Source organism: Cygnus atratus, chromosome Z (genome assembly GCF_013377495.2).
Source record: "Cygnus atratus isolate AKBS03 ecotype Queensland, Australia chromosome Z, CAtr_DNAZoo_HiC_assembly, whole genome shotgun sequence".
Lineage (NCBI taxonomy): Eukaryota > Metazoa > Chordata > Aves > Anseriformes > Anatidae > Cygnus > Cygnus atratus.
In genome coordinates this window covers 4,126,790-4,135,597 of record NC_066396.1, presented here as the reverse complement: position 1 = coordinate 4,135,597, position 8,808 = coordinate 4,126,790, and the positions used below count along the sequence as shown (strand labels likewise).

The 8,808-nt window shown below is 38.8% G+C and overlaps 1 protein-coding gene across 1 annotated transcript in view; it reads left to right on the top strand.

Annotated features, from left to right (window-relative positions):
* Positions 1–7,547: 7,547 nt before the first annotated feature.
* The window catches only part of SLC14A2 (solute carrier family 14 member 2), a 234,754-nt gene continuing 233,493 nt past the window's right edge, over positions 7,548–8,808 (top strand). The window contains exon 1 of the mRNA XM_035559961.2: positions 7,548–7,661. The gene's annotated coding sequence lies outside the window, so the exon portion shown is untranslated. The remainder of the gene's footprint in view (positions 7,662–8,808) is intronic.

The window sequence follows — 8,808 nt, the reverse complement described above, 5'->3', positions numbered from 1 at the left end:
GTTTGCTAGTCTTTAGGGGTGGTGGCAATAGTGTCTGTAATTAGGTGCAGGAAAGGGAAAGAGCTTGAAGAGCTTGTGGATTGGAATGACCTTTAGGGTGGAGAAGGTCACTTCTGCACTGTACTGAAAGCCACAGTACTGCTGAGAGAGGCACAGATGTCAATACATTTCCATACAGGTCAGCCAATCAAGGTAATTTAAAATAATTATAAGAGGACTAAAGATAAGATGAGGGGAAATTGCCTCAAGTTATGGTAGGGGAAGTTTAGGTTGGTTATTAGGAGAAATTTCTTTACTGAAAGAGTTGTGTGGCATTGGAAAAGGCTGCCCAGGAAAGTGCTTGAGTCATCATCTGTGGAGGTCCTCAAGAAACATGTAGATTGAGAACTTAGTATCATGGTTTAGTGGTGGACTTTAGTACTAGGTTAAAGGTTGGACTAGATGGTCTTAGAGGTCTTTTCCAACCTGAACAATTCTATAATTCTACGAAAATTTTACTCAAAAATACTAAGGTCTATATAAAATTTATGTCCAAGGTATTATAAGTAAGCTTAGAGCAGCAAAGGAGAGGCTTGGAAATTTTGACAGAGAAGATACAGATATAAACACAGATATAAATGAGAGATAGATATAGAGATGTAATTATTTTTTTCATCTTTAACCCCTCTGGTACAAATTTGTAGGTTCCTTTATAAGCTTGAATTTCAGAAAATTGTCTGAAATTTTGTACACTTACATCACAGTTTTGATTTTTGCTTTACAGAGCAAAATATTACATGCCTTTAACTGTCATCTACTCCAAAGAGTGAGGCAGTAGCTAAACATAATATATCAGTGGTTTTGTGGGGTCAAGAGCTACCGCTGCAGGTTAATTTGAGTAAACCCCAAAGTCTTGGATTTACAAAAAGCAACATCTTACTGGTTATAAATACCTGAAATGCCCTCTTTTCAGAGCCTTGGGTGCTTCCAACCTCTCTGTTTTTAAAGCTGTGTCTTCATCAGTACATGCAAGCAGTGTTGTGTGTCCTTCCTGAAGGGATGTTCAGAGAGGGAAGGACAGGAAGAAGCTCCATGTCTCCAGTGTAAAAGGAGAATCTAGTGTCTGTATTGCAGACATGGATAAGGAGGACATTTCTGCTGTGGGCAGAAATAGTAGCCATTACGGGCGTGTTTATATCCTTTTCTTGGAAGATCTAGCATCAACTACTTCACTGGATGGACCATCAAATTTGGCATGCCTGTTTCTGTTCTCCTGCAGTCCTTCCAATAAAACTTCTTCAAGTCCATTAACAGAACCTATAGAGTCAGGTGTGGATCTTCTTTACAGTGACAGGTCTGAGAAAGTGCATCATTTAGAAGGTAAATAGTTTTCCCACAAACAGAGCCCAGCAGTGAAGAAATTTAATTCAAGGTATATATCCTAGCTCCAAAGACTTGTCAGATGCTGGGCTGTTCTCTCAAAGACATTAAAACCACATGCCTCAGCCTCAGTTGTAGAAGGATATAGCAAGTGGCATGGTCCTACATTCACAGTGCATGAACAAGGCAATTTGATAGAAGACCTACAAGTGAAATCCTGGCATCTTTGAAATCAGTGAAAATTTTGCCATTGGGTTTACGCTAAGATTTGAATGCCAGCATCCCATAGGTCAGGAGAAACCACAAAATAAAGTTTATCAAACTGTTCTGAGGAATGTCCAGGCTCAGCTGCATTTAAATTTTGATTCTTCTTGCATGTAAAATAGGTTAGTTTACCTTAGCAGGGCTTAAATGACTGCTGCTTGTGAGGCTTAGCAGGAACTTTGTCCGCAGCAAAGTTCAAATTATATATTTGAAGCCAAACAACCTGGACTTTTCTAATTTCAAGTGTCAATAGGACTTCGTGTCACGCTGCTTACATGAAAGAACAGACTATCTCCTTTTTCTCTGCTGCAGCAATTTACACAAAGAATAATAAAAATAATAGTAATGATAATAGTAATAAATACATCAGCAGCTTTTTAGAATAGAGCTGTAAACAACATGTCCTTTTCCTCACAGAAAGCCCTGAAAATGAAAGGTTACCAAACCCTTGGTACCTGCTGCTCAGGGTTTTCACACTAAATAAAGCTGACAAAAGAGATGAGCAATTTTGTTTTGGTCACATTCTGAATGTCAGTATCACTATTTACTGCCTCGCGAAGTAATCAATTGCACAAGAGGTCCAGCAGCTCTCGCTGGCCCTACTGATTGAAAACCAGAGCCGTGGCTTGCTATTTCTGTGTTTAAGCCACCTTATATCCCTTTCTACAGTGACCTCTGCCTGTACACTTCTAGTGCTAGGGCTTTTGAAGCATGTATCTAGTGAACATGCATTCAATGTATTTCCATCCAATTAAAATTCTTTATTATCATTCCCTTTTATCTAGCCTTTGTAATTGGATTCCCAGTTTCTCAATTTTCATGTTTTTCATGGCAGCAAGGGGGAAAGTGATAGCAAGTCCCCGATTTAAAAAAAAAAAAAAAGTTATGATTTAATTTATTTTAAAGGGTTAGTTTTTTTTTTCTTTAGCTGAGTTTTTGAAGAGAGAGAAGAAAAAGAAAAAAGACTTCTGTGGTAATGCTATCATTTGTCCATCTGTGTTCTCCACTTAATAACTCTGGGATCTTTTGGCCTATTTCAGTCAGATCTGAAGATGGGTGTATACCTCTCTTGTAATATCCTGATGATCCTAAGCTCCTGAAAGGTATATGAAATTGGCAGGTGGGCAGAGGAAAGAGATCCAACGGCCACAGAGAGAAAAATCCTGTGGTGTGAGCAGGTATCACTCCAGTCTGAGTACCTAGTTTCCCATGGCACATCTCTGGTACCACACAGGCTGTGTGATAGCTGTGGGATGTCAGGGAGGACTGAAGGTATTGCAGCTTTTCATCACAGAGGATACTAAGTGAGGGAAAGGAGAGGGCTAGGAGAATAAGCACACCCAAACTGGTAGAAAAATATGTTTCGTTAATGCCACTAATTATGAAATATCATTTGTAAGTGTCACAGTCTGGTGAGTTGTTTCCAAAGCTGTTTGTGTCTAAAGTATTTTCTGCTCTACAGTTACTGGGAGATCTTGAAAATATGTTTAAGGAGCATGTTATACACCAAGATAAATACCAAAGATAGGTGAAAGGCATCACTACCTAGAGATAACTGTGGAGGGACTATATTAGTCTGCATGCTTCCCTCTTCTACAGGGCTGACTTTCAGTGAGATGAGTTAAAGACTAATTGACCAGGGTTTTGTTATTGTTAAAAACATGGAGCTGTATGGAAAAGAACATTTGTATTGTCTTAAAACTTAATGATTTATTTCACAATGAATCTACTAAATTATTATTCCTTCTCTTGTGTAAAATGTTCCCTTTGGGAGAACTTCAGAAATGCTTGTAAGTCAGTAATCTAGAAGCTGTGCCACAAATATTTAGAGTTACAGAAGTCTGATCATATGCTTAACCTCAGATAGTCTCTTCCTTGATTGATATTCCAAAGTCCTGGTCAAAAATCTTTAGATGACATCACCAGCATGGAACAATGATAGCTATTTTGTATTTTCCCTCATGTGATAGAAGAAGAAAGCCCTGAATTCAATACTCAGCAACAGCATTCTATTAAAAGGTCAAATATTTTTGATAATCATCCACAGAATGCTAGGAACTGGGAGTTTCAAATGTGATGGAATACTTGTGATTATAATTGCAAAGAGACAAATATTTTGCAAACCTAAGCCATTATGCATACAGTAATATGAGTCATTCCAAGTCTTTCTTCCCTGTTAAGTAAGGTACTGGATAGCCTTTGGATAACAGGAAAGTCAAATTAATGGAACAGAAGGTTAAAACAACTAAATAACTCTAACTTGGCAAATAGAGGTAGGTAACAAGATAATTGTCTGTAAGTAGTTGAAGAGAGGAATAAGAATAGTTTCACATTGCTCAGGGGAGTGTAATTAGATATAATAGGATGAAATTAAGCAATGGAAAATATTATGCTCAATATTAGGAAGGAAAATCCTAATGAAAACCTCATTCAAAACCTGGAATAGACTCCAAAGGTAACTCTATTAGAGAAAGCTTTGGTTCTCCCAGTAAAAAGCAGAAAAAAAAAAGAAGAAAAAAAAAAAAGAAAGAAAGAAAAAAAAATGCACCAGCTCTGCACTGTAAGTGCAATAGGGCAATCTTCAAAGGATTTTCCGTCTTTAGTTTAGTCTAATCCCATACCTATTGCTTTAGTATAGTTGTACAACGAAAGAGGTTTCTTTGAAGATGAGTTGTTGGTGTCCTTCCCTTTTTGGTGTCAGAACCACCATTATCACATCTAGGCTTTCTAAGTATTGCATTTATTTGGGTCAGTTAAAAATCCATAATCCAAAAGCAAAAGCAAAGGTGATTTCTCCCAACTAATGTCTTTTTTATTTCTCTCTGAAAAAACCTTCCTACTTTCACACTTTCCTAGCAATATTTTTTCATCCCTGGCAGTTGTTGTAGGCTCTCTCCTCTCATTTTTAGATATTTGGTTTTGGAAGGGAGAGGCAGTGAGTTCTTTTTCAGAACAAGGAATACAGTTGGAAAAACTATGCATTTAGAGCACACAGTCTTGTTTTAGGTCTGAGACAGAAGCAGCAATTCCAAAGGAAATTGTACAAATGAGAATATTCATTCTGAATGGAAGCAAGCACAGTAGGATGAAAACATTCAAGCATTATATTTCTGTTTTTCTAACTTGTATTTCTTGGATGGATTCTACCTCCTCTTTTAGCAAATCTGTCTTATTAATATCTTACTTAAATGACAATGTGCACTTGCAGCCCAGAAAGTCAGACGTGTCCTGGGCTACACCAAAAGCAGCACGCCGAGCAGGGTGAGGGGGGGGAGATTCTCTCCTTCTGCTCTGCTCTCATGAGACCCCACGCGGAGCCCTGTGTTCAGCTCTGGGACCCCCAGCACAAAAAGGACATGGAAACATTAGAGCAAGTCCAGAGGAGGGCCATGAGGATGATCAGAGGGCTGGAGCAACTCTTCTATGAGGACAGTCTGAGGGAGTTGGGGATGTTCAGCCTGGAGAAGAGAAGGCTCAGGGGAGACCTTATAGCAGCCTGCCAGTACATAAAGGGGGCTACAGGAAGGCTGGGGAGGGACTCTTTGTCAGGGAGCACAGTGACAGGACTAGGGGGAATGACTTTAAACTAAAAGAAGGTGGATTTAGATTAGATATAAGGAAAAAATTCTAGACCATGAGGGTGGTGAGGCATTGGAAAAGGTTGCCCAGAGAAGTTGGATGGGATGCCCCATCCCTGGAAGTGTTCAAGGCCAGGCTGGACAGATCTTTGAGCAACCTGGTCTGGTGGGAGGTGTGCATACAGCCGGGGAAGATTGTAATAAAATGATCTTTAAGGTCCCTTCCAACACAGACCATTCCGTGATTCTCTGATTCTGTGAAACTCAGGCTTTTATTTATTTTTTTCCCATACTTGTTTTAGCTTTGAATGCTACTGTTTCTGTTTCAGACCTTAAGAAGGGCTTGTGCACCCCCAAAACTTGTCTATGTTTTCCAAAGCGTCTGTTGGTCTAATGAGAGATTTCATATCTCCCAAAGATCTTGCCATGTTCATAATTCCTCCAGGAATTTGTTATTCCCATGACACATGGCAGCAATATGTAGGAAGTCAATGAAAACTTTCGTCTCAGTTTTGCTCAAACATCTGTTATTTTGCCTGTTTGTTTGCTGGAGCTGCTGTTATTCCGGTTTCTGTGCATGACATGGGTCTTTCCCACCACAACATAGACAACATGATTTTGGAGAGAAAGCTTTATTTTCTTCCCTTTATATCTTTCATAAGAAATCCCTTGGCTGTTCACAGGCTGATCAACACTGAACTGCTTCTGGAAGTAAAATCTTCTTTTTACCTTTTCTGCTTCTGCACAGGCCATGCTATGGAGAGGGCTAAATGATCGGGATTCCCTCCCAACCCCACTATTGCACATCCTGGCTCTGTCTGTCTTTCTTGTTGTGCAGAAGCTGTGTGTAATGTTTTTTCTCAGACAAATGTGATGAGCAATCAGCAAATATAAGATTTGCTTTCTCAAACCTGTTCTTCATACAGAATCATGGTCATGTTGTTGTGAGCCCGTGACTCACCCGCAGAGTTATGGATCATGTTTACAGTGTCAGGAGCAGGAATTATTCCCTTCTGACTACTTTTTGGAACACAAGACAGAAAATCATCTCAAAAGTATTAGGGATAGACAGAAAGCATTAGCCAGCTCTGTGCTGAGAACAATCAACAAACCTAGATTTGAAGGGAACCATCCATTTAACTCAAAATGAATGTTTGCAACCACAGCCACTGGATTTCATTGTTACTTAACACACCCAAAGTACATTTTGTTTGGTAAAGGAGACTTTCTTAATACAATCACAATGGAAAAATTTCTGATCTAATAGAAACAAGAGGACACACAACTATTTAAATTCCAAGATAACAATGTGACACAGATGAAATCTATTTCTATTCTTCACCCTTTTCTCATGCTGCAGAAAAATGTTCTTAATTCTTTAAAACTGCAGATATCTGCCAAATGGTATTCTCTTTAAACAGCTTTGTGTATGTGTATGTGGGTAGAGGTTTATTCATTCATGAGTTCTTGCAACATACAGGCTCGCAGATGTAAAATTTCTCCATGAATGTGAAGGTACGGACAGCAGATATATGACACAAGAATTTGCCTGGTTGCTGAATGATTTATTTCCACTGCCCTTTAAGCAAGCCAACAGTAGAAGGCAGAGCTTGTTGAAACACTTGAAATTCACTTATTATTTTCGTGCAAGGACCACTAGGTCATTTTTTCTCCTCTGTTTTAAAGAGACTTCCAAAGGGATTCAGCAGTGGAGATATAGTAGGGAAGAAGCTAAAGGCTCGGAGGAGCTGGTTTCTCCTAACAGTTCTGATTCTTGTGTAATCGTCAGCAAACCGTTTCTGCCCCTCTCCCTCCCCCCCCCCCCCCCTTTCTTTTTTGGCTAGGTTACTCAGTTTCATAGGTTGATTTGTGATTTTATAATGTTAGTGACATTTTAAATATCTCCTAGTTCCAAAATATTCCCTACTTAAGTGTAGACACTCACATGAGGCAACTTAAGATCATTTCTGGATGTAACTGTACCTTTCTACTTTCCATCAAGCTGCTATCTCCAGCACTTCACTGCAATGCTTCAGAGCAAAGAGGCTAATAAGAACCTTACACTTTCCATGATCTGAAGCCTTCTTCCTGGTTGCAGCTTCTGCGTGCTTCCATAATTTTAACACCAACGAAACTCAACCTTTCTTACATCTAGACAATGCAACAAGTTTTGGTAGCCCCAACAACCACAGCTGTTTCATGAAGGCTCCTTCAAGTCCTTCCTTCTGTTTTAAATACTCTCCTGATCTGGACACAAGTTCCTGGAGGTCATGGATAATAATTAGTTTGAACACTTCCTAGGCATTTTTGAAACCCACCAGATTCCTTCTTCGCCATCTTCTGACCACAAGCTCTTGGCAACTTGATGTCTAGGAGCCAGGCAGCTGCTTCCTGAGACTGCAGTTCCCTGACTGCAGTAAAGTTACTTCCAGCTGAGTGCCATGTAACTCTCCAATCAAGGTAATTGAATCTGAATACACTTAGAAAAAGTTATCAAATCAGACAGCCGAGTGATAGAGTCAGATTAGTAGTTAGGACTTCCGGATAAAGGATTATATTATTGAGTTACTCTTTTATTTTGATGTCCTGTTTAGTTACCAATTTGTTCTACAGTATTTCAGTCAGGTGTACAGCAAGCTCCCTGAAGGGTTTATTCTAATAAGTAATGCAATTTGAAAAGGTAGGAAATCGCAGAAACTCGTTTAGTTTCACTCATTGTTACTAGTTTACCATTCTACATTGATTTTTCTTCTTCCTATTATACATGGGCTATGTTCTCTAATGGGTTTACAAGTCTACTGATTAATGTGAGTAAAAATAATACTTGTTTTATTGCAAGAGTAAATAATGTCTTAACTACTTTGAACCCTACAGTCTTTTCAGAGCACTAATCTGACATGGCACTATCACAATGACTTCACCTGCCTCTTTTCCAAACCCTCTTAAAGCTGTTTTCACTCATTTTATTCTCATTTCCTCTGAATATTTACTCAACACATTTTTAATGGATTTGCTTTCTCAGTGACTACACCTTTGGTGCGCAAACATTTCAATATCCCACCCTATCCTGTTGGGAATACTTACAGAAAGGGAATTTTTAAGTCACTATACAAATATTTAAAGAATGAATTTAAATTCAAGGCACAGATATTTGGACCAGAACTGCTACTGAGCTTATCTATGAAGGTGCAGGAAAAAATTGCTGGTGACTTTTTCAATAATTTATTAATAAACCTTACTGCTCCCACCACCCATTTCCTTTTGTTCATCAGTGCTGACTTTTGCTTATTTCTCAATATCTTTCTGAACCTTCTAATGACAGCTTTTCTGCCATGTTTCTATTTCTTATAAATGAGGAATAAATGGTTTATTTTACATGCCAATATTTTAAGTTCTTCCATGTTTTTAGACACAAACCTTGCATATGGGTAATCCATTTGGTTCCCAATAACCATATTCAACACCTTTTTCTCTCTTTTCTCCTCTTCCCAGCAGCAAACACTCCCTTAGAATGAACACATACCTTTATTCTGAGAGCGCTGATAATAGAAAGGCAAAGGTTAACAGCAAACTAAGAAATGCTTTCTTTTGGTAGAACTGTACAAAA